This window comes from Arachis hypogaea, chromosome 16 (assembly GCF_003086295.3).
Source record: "Arachis hypogaea cultivar Tifrunner chromosome 16, arahy.Tifrunner.gnm2.J5K5, whole genome shotgun sequence".
Classification (NCBI taxonomy): Eukaryota; Viridiplantae; Streptophyta; class Magnoliopsida; order Fabales; family Fabaceae; genus Arachis; species Arachis hypogaea.
In genome coordinates this window covers 80971292-80988637 of record NC_092051.1, presented here as the reverse complement: position 1 = coordinate 80988637, position 17346 = coordinate 80971292, and the positions used below count along the sequence as shown (strand labels likewise).

Here is a 17346-nt window from a genome sequence, read left to right as displayed (position 1 = left end):
GTGCAACCACTTTTTTTTATATGCATGAAAATTGCAGAATGCAATGACTATCATGGATGCTTATGCATGATTCCATGTTTAATAAATTAAAATTAAAAAAGGAAAATGAAAGCAATTAACAAGAAATAAATTGAAAAAGAAGCGACCATACCATGGTGGGTTGTCTCCCACCTAGCACTTTTAGTTAAAGTCCTTAAGTTGGACATTGGAAGAGTATCCTGTTATGGTGGCTTGTGTTTAAATTCGTCCAAAAATCTCCACCAGTGCTTGGAATGCCAATAGCCTCCGGTGTCCCAAACTAGGCATGTAAAGCTTCTGCGCAGCTTTAAACAGATATCCAGCCTCCCGGGATGACGAATGTCAGAACATAATCCATGATCCCAAGCTGTGTTTTTAGATCCGCCTCCATTTTGATTTGTAAGTTTCCATTCGGGCGGGTTAAAGAGTAGAATCTCACCGTGGCGACCAAACGTTCTCCGTGATCCATGCAATTGAGCACGATACCAATCTGTGTACTTCGAGGTGAAGCGTGGAACCTTATTGAACCTGGTGCACCAGCTCTAAATACGAGCCATTTCCCTCTTACTCTTAAAGCCGCAGAGAGCTCTAAGTTGGCCATCTGTTTTAAGCAAACCATATTCAAGTGAATAAGTAAAATTATAAGTTAAGGATTGTACCCACTTGAAGCTTGTATTGGGTGGTAATGGCCTTGGGACAGGTGTTTTTGGTGGTTCTACGAGTTCCATTTCCTTGTGTTCTTCTGTGAATTCTTCTACTTCCTTGCAAAGGTCTTCAATTGTATCTGTATCCTGGTCAAAGTCTTCTATGTCTTCCTCATCACTCGAGTCAAAGATTGGAGGTTGAGAAAAATCTACCTCCGCATCAGAGAATTCACTTGGGGAAGATTCTTCGATCTCAGAGAATTCACTTGCGGACGCAAGTTCATCACTAGGAGAACTAGACTTGTGACTATCATCATCAAGGAAATTTGCTTCTTGGATTATTCCGTCTGATTCTTCGTAAACGACTTGCCTTGGAGATTGTACGATATCCTCCTTAGCATCAACTGTGGTATCTCGGACGGAGTTTTCCTCGATTCTGGATTCCCAAGGAAGTTCAGCATCGCCTAGATCTTCAACCAACTCTTCTTCTTGAACAATGACAGCTTCTTCCATTTGTTCTAGCACGAATTCATTCTCTGTCTTGTCCACTGGAGTCTCTAATATTTCTTTCATGCTACGCTCCTCATTTGGCTGTCCATGTGGAGCTGTGGTTGATCCTTGTATATTTGAGCGCCTAGTGGCCCATTGAATTAGTGCTTGCTCCAGTTGTTGAATGGTTGTTTGAAATTTAATCATTATTTCTTTTAGGCGATCCTTTGCTTCGCGGTTTGCCAGACTTGGACATGATACAAAGGAAAGTGGTGATGATTGGGAACGATTGGATTGGTATGGGGGTAAGGAAGGATCATATGATGGCGAATGGTGAAGAGAAGCTTGTGAGTGTGGTGGTTCGAGGTTATGTTGAAAGGATGGTTCATATGCACGGGGTGGGGCTTGTTGGTAGTTACAAGGTTGTCCACCATGTCTTACAGCTGGGTATGCACGGTAGAATGGTCTTTGTCCAGGATATCTTGGAGGGTGTTGCTGCCTAAAGGGTTGATTAGATCCTCTTGGCTCCATCCATCCTTGATTGGTCTGACCTTGATGCACATTCCTGCTGTTACTTCTATTTCCTTTAACAATATTAGAACCAAACTCAAAGCGAGAGGGGTGAGAGTTCATAGTAACAAATAAGGATAAAAAGGAAAAACAAAAATAAATAAACAAGCAAAAGAAAAATATTTACAATAACCAATAATAAGGCACACGTTAGCAGTTCCCCGGCAACGGCGCCATTTTGGCGTCGGGATTTCTACCAGTAAACAAATTCATAGAAACGGTTGCGTTGTAGATATAGTTTCTAAACCGGCAAAAATCCCTTCGTACAAACGTGTTGGGTGTCACAAGTAACAAACCCCTTTAAAAATTGTTAACCGAGTATTCAAACCTCGGGTCGTCTTCTCAAGGAACTGCGAGGAAGTATGTTCTTATTATTGGCTATAAAAGTTGTAATCGGGGTTTAGAAGGTGAGAAGCAAGTAATTTAATTGACGAGTGAATTAAATGGCAAGTAAAAATAAATAATAACTGTAAAACAACTTTTAGCAAGGTAGAGAAATTAGAGGTCCAACATAGTTATCTCTCTCAACAATAATGAAAGTTGAATCTAAACTCCACTTGGTCAACCTTTACCAGAGCAAAAGAAAGTCAAGGGACTGATTAAGTTGACCTTTGAATCCTAATTATTTCTTAAGAGAAGGTTGGGATTATTTAAGTTCAACTCAATTAGCAACACAACGATTATCAATTACGTTGAGTTTAATAACTGTTGAATTACTAAATTCTTAACCAGGACTAAAAGGGGAAAAAGTAAAATTGCTGGAATAATAATAAAAATATCCTTAGATGGGGAGCAATGGTAACTTAAATCAAAGAGAACAATCATAAACTGAAAATACCTCAAATTATCATTAATTCAATTAGAAATCTGTAACATGGAATAATTCATAAATTATAATAATCAATTCAAATGTTGGAATAAATAAATAGAAGTAATACTAAAAGAACATTAAACCTGGATCCAGAGTTACTCTTAAAACAAGAAGAAATCCTAAATCCTAAAAGAGAGAGGGAGGAGATCTCCCTCTCAACTAAATCTAAATCATTGAAAGGTGAAAATATGTGAGCTCTCCTTGAATGGGTGCATTCCCACACTTTATAACCTCTGGTATATGCTGTCTGTACTTGGATCTGGGCCAAAAAGTGCTTCAGAATTCGCTGGGGCGTATTCTGTAATTTCTGGTGCGTGGCCTCTGTCACGCGTCCGCGTGGGTCACGCGGTCGCGTCATTCGGAGCTTTTCCTTGCCACGCGGTCGCGTCAGTCATGCGACCGCGTCATGTGCATTCTGCTTAAGGCGCGCGGTCGCGTCAGGCATGCGGCCGCGTCACTGCTGATTCGTGCTTGGCACGCGATCGCGTCATCCATGCGATCCCGTGGATACTAGTTCCTTTAAAGCTCCGTTTTGCTTCCTCCTTCAATTCTAGCATGTTTCCTTTTTCATCCTTTAAGTTGTTTTGCCTTGGAAAATCTGTAACTACTCAACACACTAATCACGGCATCGAATGGAAATAAAGGTAATTAAAATAATTAATTTTTAAAGCTTAGAAAACATGTTTTTCACTATATGACATAATAAGGAAGGGAAAGTAAAACCATGCAATTAATGTGAATAAGTAGGTGAAGGGTTGAATAAATCACTCTAATTAAGCACAAAAGAACTCATGAAATATGGGTTTATCAACCTCCCCACACTTAAACACTAGCATGTCCTCATGCTAAATCCAAGGTAAATAATTAAGGTTAAAGTGATGGAATGTTTATGAAATGCAACCTACGCTAAATGCATCTACCTAATGAGTCATGCAATTCTAATTCATCCACTCATATATAAAGTTTACATGTAGATAAGTTAATTCACATTCTCAAGGATTTGTGTATATATATATATATATATAGCCAACCCTTAAATAATAAAGCACTTTAGCAAATGAGATGGGAAAGAAAATATTGTACAAACTTGCAAAACAATTAGTAAATTTTAAGCACAGATATATGTTGATGAGTTATTGAACCCTCACTGGAATTTGTGTTTACTCTCTAGTCACTTAGTGTTTATTGGGTTTATTCACTCTATTTTTCTTTTTATTCTTAATTTCTACAGCTTTATTTTTCATCTAACCAATCAACAATTATAGATTATAGTCATACCAAAAAGTCATGAGGTCTGAATTAAGGTTGTAATGGGGCCAAGGTAAGGGTAAGGATTTATGTATAGGGTTAAGTGAGCTAATAAGTGATTCCTTAATTAGACTAAGACCTCACCTAACATACACATCTAGTAAAATAAAGTTTCTTTACCTAATGTCCCATAATTTCCCACTTATTGTTACATGCTCATGTTTCACTTTTTTTTTATTTTATTTTTTTCTATTCCATGTGCATTGTTTTCATTGGGGAATTTTCTTTTTGTATTCCCTTTTATTTAGATGTTGAAAAATAACTTTTTTTTTTTTTGCACATGAAAATTGAATCACTTAGATTTTCTTATGAGCATGCTTCCCAAATTTTATTTTATTCCTTTTTACTTTTTCTACCCTTTTGATTCTATTACCCATGTTCCCAAAAGGTTTCCCACATTTAACTCTATTTATAATTTTCTATCTTAAGCTAACCAAGGATTCACTTGGGATTTTTCTTTTGTTTTTCTGGTTAAGGCTAGTAATTTGGCTAAATAGAATAAAGGGGTTTTAAAAGGCTCAAGGGGGCTAACAAGGATAATGTAAAAGGTAGGCTTATTTGGGGTGAGTGAGCTAAAATCAAATGATGGCCTCAATCATTCTCTTGGTATGTATCTATTCTATATTCTATAATTGGACATATAGATTAAAGCAAAGTAAAGAACATCAAAATAAAAAGAAATGTGACACACAGAAATGAAATTATGGTTTGAATGCAACCATACAATTTAAGCTCAAGACTCTCAGGCTGTGTGTTCTCTAACTCAAGCATCATATATCATTCATATATTTTATGCAGGTTTAGTTAAAAATTCTCATTATTCTCTTGAAAAAAATTTATTTAGGGTAGCTTTTAAGGTTTTAATGTTCCTCCTTGATGAAATGTTGTCAACTAACATGTAATGCTATATATACAAGGTGTGGGTTATTTTGATTCTGTTAAAGTTTCTAGTTTACTTCCTTTTATATTTTTCTATTTAAACTATACTATCTTATGCTAAAAAGGGTAAACTATACTAATTAATCCACTAATAAATCAGAATTGCAAACTAAACTAAATAACTAAACTAAACTAAATAACTAAAATATGAACAAAAAATGCAAAATGCAGAAAATAGAGTAAAATACACAAGTAGCAATGTATAAGTACTCAGAAAATAACAGTAAAAAAAAAGAGAAAAATACAGAAAACATATCCAAAATAAAAGAAAAAGTATGTAATGGTTCACCAAAATAAACGCCAGAGATGGCGACCTCCCCACACTTAAAATGAAGCATCGTCCTCGATGCTCAATCAAGCCTGGTGTGAACGAGTGTCATCAATGGTAGGGATGGTAGCTGGGGTCTCCGTGGCGGTGGTGGCTGAGGGTCTGGCTGCTGTGGAGGTGGGATGGACTGGAGCGGGATCTCCGGATCTGTAGCCTCTATCTGGGGTATAACCTCCTGATGCAGCGCAGCCTGCTCTGTGGCTGCCTACTGATAAGTCTCCGCCTGGGAATGAGGCTCCTCCTCGTGCTCATCCTCTGTTGGCTCTGAAGGGGTGTCGGGCTCGGAGGGGATGTCGGCGCCCTGTCTGATCATCAGCTTCAGATGGGAATAGCGTCGCCTGCTGCGGCGCTCTAATCTCTCATACCGGCGCCTGTTACGGTGCTCCATCTGATCAAGCTGGCGGAATAGACGGTGCACGAGGCGATAGACTGGCTCAGAGGCGGGTGGAGGTGCAGTGGTGGCAGCAGGGGCAGCTGGGGTAGCTGGGGCAGCTGTGGATGAAGAGGGTCCAGCAGACGGAGGGGCTGTCTCATCAGTAGCAGTGACAGGTGGTGGTCTGTAGCCCAAAGCAAGGAAGTTCCTGCTGTGCGGGATAATCTTCCTGCAGTCCGCTGCTGGTGGTCTCTCATCGGCATCCTCCCAAGGCACATCAGCCTGAAGGCCTAGCCGTGTAACCAGGTAAGGAAAGGGGAGGGTGCCTCGTACGTGGGCCCTGGCCATATAATGCCGGATAAAACGAGGTAAGTATATGTCCTTACCCTCCAGCACACACCAAAGGAGGGTGATCATGGTAGCCGGGATCTCCGTCTCGTGAGTACTCGGCATCACAAAATTACTCAAGATCTGATGCCATAGCCGAGCCTCATCGTTCAAGTACACTCTCTTGATCCCTCTAGGCATAGTGGTGTTCTGACCCATCACCCAAGGAACAGCAGAGTCGAGAGTTATCCATGCCTTCACAGCATCCCAGTCAAACTGCATCTGGCCCATGTCCTCTTCAGCCTGTGCAAAACCATCTGGCTGATCGGACTTGGCTGGGAGTTGGAGAATGGTCTCTATGGCTTCCTCTGTGACCAGAATTAGCTTTCCTCTCAGGTTCACTGCATCCAGGGTAGTAAGGTAGCAGTTGCAATAGAATTCCCTGACCCAAGATGCATTGACCTCTGTCAGTGGTCTCTCCAGAAAGAACTAGCCCCGTTGCTTGATTTGCTCAGTAGTGTACTGCTGGAGGGCTTCTGGAATCTTCAAGGTACGTTCCAGGTATAGATTTCTGGAGTTTGCAAAAGCCGGGTACTTCAGTTCACAGTACCGGTTTGCAAATTTTATAGGATCATTTGTAAGAAGCAGCTGGTTAGCTTTCTCCTGTGGTGTGAAGTTCTTCTCCCGCCATGAGGTATCGTGCATTAGAGAAATGATGGACTGGGAGGATTCTCCTCTCTTGCGCTTGCCAGTGGCCTTGCCTTTACCTTTCCTCTGTGAGGCAGACATCCTGAACAATAGAAAATCAGGAATGGATAAAAAAAATAGGAAAGCAAATAGGCAATTTAAACAAAGGGAACTCAAAGCGGTAAGGGAGGAATAGAATAAGGAAAATGAGTATATGAAATGTGATTGAATTTATGTTAAATGGAAAAAAATAAGCAATATGCCATGGTTAGAAAGTTAGAGGAAAGTGAAAATAATCAGAAAAGAGATCAAAAGGGTTAGTATGGTTAGGATTTGAAAAAGAAATTAGTAAATTAAAATTAGTGAGTTAGGAAGGTAAGTGGCATAGAAAAAATTCCATATAACAAGAATTCATAGGTAAGAATAGAAGTACTCATAATTGAACAAGCAGTTTATGAACCAGGAAATCAAAAAGGGTGAGAAGGTCTGCCATAGCATTCATGTAGTGGTTTGGGTAAAGCAGAGCAAAACAGATTTCAGAAATGCCAAACCAAAACATGAATGAAAACAAATTTAAAAAAATTTGGGCAGCATTCCGGCTAAAATTGGATTGTCCCGGAAAATAAACAGCAATTTAATCAGTTCATATGAATTAAAAAATTAAGCTGCATGTACATAGATATAAAATAAACATAAAAACTCAATGTAACCAGTAGCAACATACAAGAAAGCAGCATATGAATCATGATTATAGCAGCAACAAATTTGCACATAGGATAAAACAGAAGTAAGAACAGTGCAAGTAAACAGACCAAGATCCACTAACCACAGCCTAAGCTACCTAACAACCTAAAAATCCACTACAACATGCAAGTCTAGCTATCCTAATTATGAACATAAACGGGATAAAAAATACAGAAAAGTGACGAACAGATAAAAAAAATGGTTGCGTGTTGCGGAACCTGGTAAGCGGAAGGGGTGGAACAGGGAAGAAGGTGGCTGCGGCGGCGTCCGGCGCGGTGGTGGTGCAAGGCGACGCGGTGGTGGTGGTCGGAGGGCAGTGGCGGCGATGGTTTGGGTTGGTGATAGAAGAAGGGGGGGTGCGGTTGGATAGTTGATGGCTGAAGGGGTGGGTGGCGGAGAGGGGGGGCACGGCTGGGTGGGCGGCACGGTGGTGGGCGGTGCTCGCGGTGGCAGTGGCGGAGAGGGGAGGGGAAAGGAAGAAGGAAGAAGAGAGAAGGGGAGGGGGTGGTACGGCGGCAGTGGCGGGTCAGCAGCGGCATCTGGGTGATGGTGCGGTGGCGGCTGGAAGGTGGTGGGTGGTGGTTGGAGGGAGAGGAGGCAGAGAAGGGGAAGAGGGTTGGGGGGAAGAAGGGTGACGCAATCGCATGGGTCGCGCGATCGCGTCGCTGGAATTCGTGCTAAACGCACGATTCCAGCGCCGTTTCAGCGCAACTCTCTGTCTCCTTTTGGGGTGATGTGCAATCCAAGTGACGCGATTGCGTCGCTCACGCGGTCGCGTGGGATTGATATTGTGCAAGTGACGCTATCGCATGGGGCATGCGTTCGCGTGGGCCAATTTGTGCGAAACGCACAAGGGCCGCACGATTCCAGCCCAACTTTCTGTTCGTTGGATCCTTACGCCGAAATATATATCACGCGGCCGCGTGGGTCACGTGGTCGCATGAGTGGTGTTTTTCGCGATATGACGCGATCGCATGGGGCATGCGGTCACGTCGTGCAACCACTTTTTTTTTATATGCATGAAAAGTGCAGAATGCAATGACTATCATGGATGCTTATGCATGATTCCAGGTTTAATAAATTAAAATGAAAAAGGAAAAATGAAAGCAATTAACAAGAAATAAATTGAAAAAGAAGCGACCATACCATGGTGGGTTGTCTCCCACCTAGCACTTTTAGTTAAAGTCCTTAAGTTGGACATTGGAAGAGTATCCTGTTATGGTGGCTTGTGTTTAAATTCGTCCGAAAATCTCCACCAGTGCTTGGAATGCCAATAGCCTCCGGGGTCCCAAACTAGGCATGTAAAGCTTCTGCGCAGCTTTAAACAGATATCCAGCCTCCCGGGATGACGAATGTCAGAACATAATCCATGATCCTAAGCTGTGTTTTAAGATCCACCTCCGTTTTGATTTGTAAGTTTCCATTCGGGCGGATTAAAGAGTAGAATCTCACCGTGGCGACCAAACGTTCTCCGTGATCCATAGAATTGAGCACGATACCAATCTGTGTACTTCGAGGTGAAGCGTGGAACCTTATTGAACCTGGTGCACCAGCTCTGAATACGAGCCATTTCCCTCTTACTCTTAAAGCCGCAGAGAGCTCTAAGTTGGCCATCTGTTTCAAGCAAACCATATTCAGGTGAATAAGTAAAATTATAAGTTAAGGATTGTACCCACTTGAAGCTTGTATTGGGTGGTAATGGCCTTGGGACAGGTGTTTTTGGTGGTTCTGCGAGTTTCGTTTCCTTGTGTTCTTCTGTGAATTCTTCCACTTCCTTGCAAAGGTCTTCAATTGTATCTGTATCCTGGTCAAAGTCTTCTATGTCTTCCTCATCACTCGAGTCATAGATTGGAGGTTGAGAAAAATCTACCTCCGCATCATCTTCATATTCACTTGGGGAAGATTCTTCGATCTCAGAGAATTCACTTGCGGACGTAAGTTCATCACGAGGAGAACTAGACTTGTGACTATCATCATCAAGGAAACTTGCTTCTTGGATTATTCCGTCTGATTCTTCGTAAACGACTTGCCTTGGAGATTGTACGGTATCCTCCTTAGCATCAACTGTGGTATCTCGGATGGAGTTTTCATCGATTCTGGATTCCCAAGGAAGTTCAGCATCGCCTAGATCTTCAACCAACTCTTCTTCTTGAACAATGACAGCTTCTTCCATTTGTTCTAGCACGAATTCATTCTCTGTCTTGTCCACTGGAGTCTCTAATATTTCTTTCATGCTACGCTCCTCATTTGGCTGTCCACGTGGAGCTGTGGTTGATCCTGGTATATTTGCCAGACTTGGACATGATACAAAGGAAAGTGGTGATGATTGGGAATGATTGGATTGGTATGGGGGTAAGGAAGGATCATATGATGGCGAATGGTGAAGAGAAGCTTGTGAGTGTGGTGGTTCGAGGTTATGTTGAAAGGATGGTTCATATGCACGGGGTGGGGCTTGTTGGTAGTTACAAGGTTGTCCACCATGTCTTACAGCTGGGTATGCACGGTAGAATGGTCTTTGTCCAGGATATCTCGGAGGGTGTTGCTGCCTAAAGGGTTGATTAGATCCTCTTGGCTCCATCCATCCTTGATTGGTCTGACCTTGATACACATTCCTGCTGTTACTTCTATTTCCTTTAACAATATTAGAACCAAACTCAAAGGGAGAGGGGTGAGAGTTCATAGTAACAAATAAGGATAAAAAGGAAAAAGAAAAATAAATAAACAAGCAAAAGAAAAATATTTACAATAACCAATAATAAGGCACACGTTAGCAGTTCCCCGGCAACGGCGCCATTTTGGTGTCGGGATTTCTACCAGTAAAGAAATTCATAGAAACGGTTGCGTTGTAGATATAGTTTCTAAACCGGCAAAAATCCCTTCGTACAAACGTGTTGGGTGTCACAAGTAACAAGCCCCTTTAAAAATTGTTAACCGAGTATTCAAACCTCGGGTCGTCTTCTCAAGGAACTGCGAGGAAGTATGTTCTTATTATTGGCTATAAAAGTTGTAATCGGGGTTTAGAAGGTGAAAAGCAAGTAATTTAATTGACAAGTGAATTAAATGGCAAGTAAAAATAAATAATAACTGTAAAACAACTTTTAGCAAGGTAGAGAAATTAGAGGTCCAACATAGTTATCTCTCTCAACAATAATGAAAGTTGAATCTAAACTCCACTTGGTCAACCTTTACCAGAGCAAAAGAAAGTCAAGGGACTGATTAAGTTGACCTTTGAATCCTAATTATTTCCTAAGAGAAGGTTGGGATTATTTAAGTTCAACTCAATTAGCAACACAACGATTATCAATTACGTTGAGTTTAATAACTGTTGAGTTACTAAATTCTTAACTAGAACTAAAAGGGGAAAAAGTAAAATTGCTGGAATAATAATAAAAATATCCTTAGATGGGGAGCAATGGTAACTTAAATCAAAGAGAACAATCATAAATTGAAAATACCTCAAATTATCATTAATTCAATTAGAAATCTGTAACATGGAATAATTCATAAATTATAATAATCAATTCAAATGTTGGAATAAATAAATAGAAGTAATACTAAAAGAACATTAAACCTGGATCCAGAGTTACTCTTAAAACAAGAAGAAATCCTAAATCCTAAAAGAGAGAGAGAGGAGATCTCCCTCTCAACTAAATCTAAATCATTGAAAGGTGAAAATATGCGAGCTCTCCTTGAATGGGTGCATTCCCACACTTTATAATCTCTGGTCTATGCTGTCTGTACTTGGATCTGGGCCAAAAAGGGCTTCAGAATTCGCTGGGGGCGTATTCTGTAATTTCTGGTGTGTGGCCTCTGTCACGCGTCCGCGTGGGTCACGCAGTCACGTCATTCGGAGCTTTTCCTTGCCACGCAGTCGCGTCAGTCATGCGACCGCGTCATGTGCATTCTGCTTAAGGCGCGCGGTCGCGTCAAGCATGCGGCCGCGTCACTGCTGATTCGTGCTTGGCACGCGATCGCGTCATCCATGCGATCGCGTGGATACCAGCTCCTTTAAAGCTCCGTTTTGCTTCCTCCTTCCATTCTAGCATGTTTCCTTTTTCATCCTTTAAGTCGTTCTGCCTTGGAAAATCTGAAACTACTCAACACACTAATCACGGCATCGAACGGAAATAAAGGTAATTAAAATAATTAATTTTTAAAGCTTAGAAAACATGTTTTTCACTATATGACATAATAAGGAAGGGAAAGTAAAACCATGCAATTAATGTGAATAAGTAGGTGAAGAGTTGAATAAATCACTCTAATTAAGCACAAAAGAACTCATGAAATATGGGTTTATCTCTCTTCAAGTATTGGATATGGGCCTTTGGATCTTGAGTTGAAGCACTTATCTTCTTCAGTGGGCTCAGCTTTACTTGCAGAGAAAGTGTGAAGTAGGCAGGGACTTTAGCTTAGGGCGTTAGTGGTGTTAACGTTAAGTGAAAATGTGGGGTTGAGAACGTTAGTGACAATCACCTTTTTCACTAACGTTCCTAACCCAAAGTGGTCCACGTTAACTTCAACGTTAGTGGCACTAACGTGACCACTAACGTTGACCCTTGGCCCTTCGCAAACGTTACTGGGGTTTACCTTTTTCAATAACGTTGAGAGTACCCCTTTCTCCCTACGTTAGAGTTCACGTTAGAATAGTTAACGTGGCCTTTAACGTAGGCTTGCCAAATCTTCGAGAGCGTTAGTGACACTTACCATTGTCACTAACGCTTCAGAACACCCCTACTTCCCACGTTAGAGTTCATGTTAACTAGGTTAACGTGACTTCTAACGTGGTATTGATAGCCATCTCCAACGTTAGTGACAAAGGTGAGTGTCACTAACGTTGGCTCATCATCCCTCTTCTCCACGTTAGCTTCCACGTTAATGTAATTAACGTGGCAACTAACGTGGCTCATAGTGGCTCAATCCAACGTTAGTAACAAAGGTGAGTGTCACTAACGTTGGTGATTCTTGCTCCCTCCACGTTAGAGTCCACGTTAACTAGGTTAACGTGGCTTTTAACGTAGCCAATATGGGCTTAGTCCAACGTTAGTGACAAAGGTGAGTGTCACTAACGTTGGCATCATCTTCTTCTTCCACGTTAGAGCTCACGTTAACTAAGTTAACGTGGCTCTTAACGTGGCCAATTGCCCCTTTTGGAACGTTAGTGGCACTTACTTTTACCACTAACGTTGGAGTTCTACTTCTCTTCCACGTTAGCTTCCACGTTAACATAGTTAACGTGGCAACTGACGTGGGCTATGATGGCTCACGAAGGCGTTATTGGCAATCACTTTTCTCATTAACGTTGCAAGCTAGCCTTCATTCCACGTTAGTGGTCACGTTAGCTAGACACGTGGCTACTAACGTGGTTCTTCCTTGCTTCCTTTATCCTGAAATCAAGCAATAAAGTGCATCAAAGCTCTAATCCAAGTTATAAGACATGCATCATTCAATTTGTCCTTTAATTCATGCATAATTCTCATGAAATCATGTAAAATTCACAATGTTTGCTTGAATCAAGATGTAAGTGATTATTTACCCAAAACTTGCTTATTTCTTAAGAAAATGCATGAAACTACCTTAAAACCATAAAGAAAAGGTCAGTGAAACTAGCCAAAATGCCCTGCCATCAGAAGAAGATGTATTCGGCCAAGGAGAAGAAGAGAGGGTTGTGTTGTGTGAAAATGAAGAAGGAGTGAGGGGTTTATGTAGGAGTGAGGGGGGGTGTAGGGTTCGGCCATTAGGGTTGGGTTTGGGAGGGAAATTAGTTTAAATTTTGAAGGTAGATGGGGTTTATGGGGAAGAGAGGATGGATGTGAGTGGTGAAGAGGTGATGGGAAAGAGTGATTGAGGTGATTGGTGAAGGGTATTTGGGAAAGAGAGTTATGAAAAGGTGTGAAGAGGAGAGAAGAAAAAGTGGGGATCCTGTGGGGTCCACAGATCCTGAGGGGATTCTGTGGGGTCCACAGATCAAGTGGGGTCAAGGACTTAACATCCCTGCTCCAATTAAGTGTGTAAAATGCCCTTGCTGTGCAATCCTGGCATTTAACGCCAGACTGCTGCCTGTTTCTGGCGTTAAACGCTCAAATGTAGCTTGTTTCTGGCATTTAACGCCAGCTTGGTGCTTGTTTCTGGCGTTAAACGCCAGACAAATGCTTGTTTCTGGCGTTTAAACGCCAGACTGCTCTCCTCCAGGGTGTGTTATTTTCAATGCTATTTTCATTCTATTTTTTATTTTTCAGTAGTTTTTGTGACTTCATGATCATCAACCTTATAAAACACGAAATAACAAAAAGAAAATAAAATAGATATGATTAAATAACATTGGGTTGCCTCCCAACAAGCACTTCTTTAATGTTAATAGCTTGACAGTGAGCTCTCATGGAGCCTCACAGATAATCAGAGGACGGTTGGAACCTCCCAACACCAAACTTAGAGTTTGAATATGGGGGTTCAACACCAAACTTAGTGTTTAGTTGTGGCCTCCCAACACCAAACTTAGAGTTTGACTGTGGGGGATTTGGTTGACTCTACAGTGAGAGAAGCTTTTCATGCTTCCTCTCCATGGTTACAGAAGGAGATCCTTGAGTTTTAAACACAAGGTTGTCTTTATTCAGTTGAAGGACCAACTCTCCTCTGTCCACATCAATCACAGCTCTTGCTGTGGCTAGGAAGGGTCTTCCAAGGATGATGGATTCATCCTCTTCCTTCCCAGTGTCTAGGATTATGAAATCAGCAGGGATGTAAAGGCCTTCAACCTTTACTAACACTTCCTCTACTAGTCCATAGGCATGTTTTCTTGAGTTGTCTGCCATCTCTAAAGAGATTCTGGCAGCTTGCAACTCAAAGATCCCAAGTTTCTCCATTATAGAGAGTGGCATTAAGTTTATTCCTGACCGTAGGTCACACAGAGCCTTCTCAAAGGTCATAGTGCCTATGGTTCAGGGTATTAAGAATTTGCCTGGATCCTATTTCTTTTGAGGTAATTTCTGCCTATCCAATGCATTTAGTTCATTGGTGAGCAAGGGAGGTTCATCTTCCCAAGTCTCATTACAAAATAATTTGGCATTCAGCTTCATGATTGCACCAAGGTACTTAGCAACTTGCTCTTCAGTAATGTCTTCATCCTTTTCAGAGGAAGAATACTCATCAGAGCTCATGAAGGGCAGAGGCAAGTTGAATGGAATCTCTATGGTCTCTGTATGAGCCTCAGATTCCTTTAGGTCCTCATTGAGGAACCCTTATTGGTCACTGAACGTCCCAGGAGGTCTTCCTCACTAGGATTCACGTCCTCCTCCTCCTCTTTGGGTTCGGCCACACCAAGTAAGGTAATGGCCTTGCACTCTGTTTTTGGATTCTCTTCTGTATTGCTTGGGAGAGTACTAGGAGGGGTTTCAGTGACTCTTTTACTCAGCTGGCCCACTTGTGCCTCTAGATTTCTAATGGAGGACCTTGTTTCATTCATGAAACTTAGAGTGGCCTTAGATAGATCAGAGACTATATTTGCTAAGCTAGATGGGTTCTGCTCAGAATTCTCAATCTGTTGCTAAGTGGATGATGGAAAAGGCTTGCTATTGCTAAACCTGTTTCTTCCACCATTATTAAAGCCTTGTTGAGGCTTTTGTTGGTCCTTCCATGAGAAATTTGGATTATTTTTCCATGAGGGATTATAGGTGTTTCCATAGGGTTCACCCATGTAATTCACCTCTGCTATTGCAGGGTTCTCAAGATCATAAGCTTCTTCTTCAGAAGATGCCTCTTTAGTACTGTTGGATGATTCCTTCAATCCATTCAGACTCTAGGATATCATATTGACTTGCTGAGTCAACATTTTATTCTGAGCCAATATGGCATTCAGAGTATCAATTTCAAGAACTCTCTTCCTCTGAGGCATCCCATTACTCACAGGATTCCTTTCAGAAGTGTACATGAACTGGTTATTTGCAACCATGTCAATGAGTTCTTGAGCTTCTGCAGGCATTTTCTTTAGGTGAATGGATCCACCTGCAGAATGGTCCAATGACATCTTTGATAGTTCAGACAGACCATCATAGAATTTATCTAGGATGGTCCATTCTAAAAGCAAGTCAGAAGGACACTTTTTGGTCAGTTCCTTGTATCTCTCCCAAGCTTCATAGAGGGATTCACCTTCTTTTTGTCTGAAGGTTTGAACATCCACTCTAAGCTTGCTAAGATTTTGAGGAGGAAAGAACTTGGCTAAGAAAGCCGTGACCAACTTATCCCAATAGTTCAGGCTATCTTTAGGTTGAGAGTCCAACCATATTCTAGCTCTGTCTCTTACAGCAAATGGGAAAAGCATAATCCTGTAGACCTCAGGATCAACCCCATTGGTCTTAACAGTATCACAGATCTGCAAGAATTCAGTTAAGAACTGAAAAGGATCTTCTGATGGAAGTCCATAAAACTTGCAGTTCTGTTGCATCAGAGAAACTAATTGAGGTTTCAGCTCAAAATTGTTTTCTCCAATGGCAGGGATTAAGATGCATCTTCCATCTAAATTGGAATTTGGTGCAGTAAAGTCACCAAGCATCTTCCTTGCATTATTATTATTTTCGGCCATGTCTCCTTCTTTTTTGAAATTTTCAGTCAGATTTTCTCCAGAGAGTTGTGCTTTAGCTTCCCTTTGCTTCCTCTTCAGAGTCCTTTCAGGTTCAGGATCAGCCTCAACAAGAATGTTCTTATCCTTGATCCTGCTCATATGAAAAAGAAGAAAACAGAAAAGAAAATATGGAATCCTCTATGTCACAGTATAAAGATTCCTTTATGTGAGTATAAGAAGATATGAATAGAAGAAGGAGAATTTAAACACAAGGGTGAGGAGTAGGTTCGAATTCTTGGGTGAAAAAGGGATGTTAGTAGATGAATAAATAAATAGAAGGAGGTGAGGGAGAAGAATTTTCGAAAATTAGATAAAATAAAATAAAAGTATTTTTGTTTTTAAATTAAAAATTAAAATTAAAAATTCGAAAATTAAGCAAGGAAAATTAAATCAAATTAAATTAAATTTAAAACAAGTAGTTATTTAAAAAGGAAGTTTTAGAAAAAGGGGAAGGTGATTTTCGAAAATTAGAGAGAGAGAATTAGTTAGGTAGTTTTGAAAAAGATATGATTGAAACAAAAGGATAGGATTAATTGAAAAAGATTTGAGAATTAATTTTGAAAAGATAAGAAGTTAGAAAAGATTTTGAAATTGATTTTGAAAAAGATATGATTGAAACTTAATTTGAAAAAGACTTAAAAGAGAAATTTGAAAAGATTTGATTTTTGAAATCAAAGTTGATTACTTGACTAACAAGAAACTAAAAAGATGTGATTCTAGAGTTTAAAGATTGAACCTTTCTTATTAGGCAACTAACAAACTTAAAAATTTTGAATCAATCACATTAATTGTTAGCATTAATTTCAAAAACATGAAATAAAAATAAGAAAAAGATTTTGAAAATAATTTTGAAAGTTTCGAAATTCATAAAAGAAAAATGAAAAAGATTTGATTTTTGAAAAAGATAGAATTTTTAAATTGAAAATTTGATTTGACTCATAAGAAACAACTAAATTTTAAAATTTTTTGAAAAAGTCAACTCAAATTTTCGAAAATTTATGAGTGAAAAAGGGAAAGATATTTTTTTGATTTTTGAATTTTTAATGATGAGAGAGAAAAACAATAAAAAGACTCAATGCATGAAAGTTTTGGATCAAAACAAATGATGAATGCAAGAACACTATGAATGTCAAGATGAACACCAAGAACACTTTGAAGATCAAGATGAACATCAAGACTTATTTTTGAAAAATTTTCAAGAAAAGAAAACATGCAAGACACCAAAGTTAGAAATTTTTTATTTTTTAGACCCTATGAATTCAAAAATGCATATGAAAAATAACAAAAGACACAAAACAAGAAAATATGAAGATCAAACAAGAAGACTTACCAAGAACAACTTGAAGATCATGAAGAACACCATGCATGAATTTTTCGAAGAAAATGTATAAATTTTAAAAACATGTAATTGACACCAAACTTAAAAATTGAATC

The 17346-nt window shown here is 40.1% G+C and overlaps 1 non-coding gene across 1 annotated transcript; it reads left to right on the top strand.

Moving 5' to 3' along the window:
* Positions 1–15376: 15376 nt before the first annotated feature.
* Positions 15377–15480, top strand: LOC112760202 (small nucleolar RNA R71). Its single transcript, XR_003180654.1, has one exon. It is a non-coding gene; the product is annotated as a small nucleolar RNA R71 (small nucleolar RNA).
* The last annotated feature ends 1866 nt before the right edge of the window (positions 15481–17346 follow it).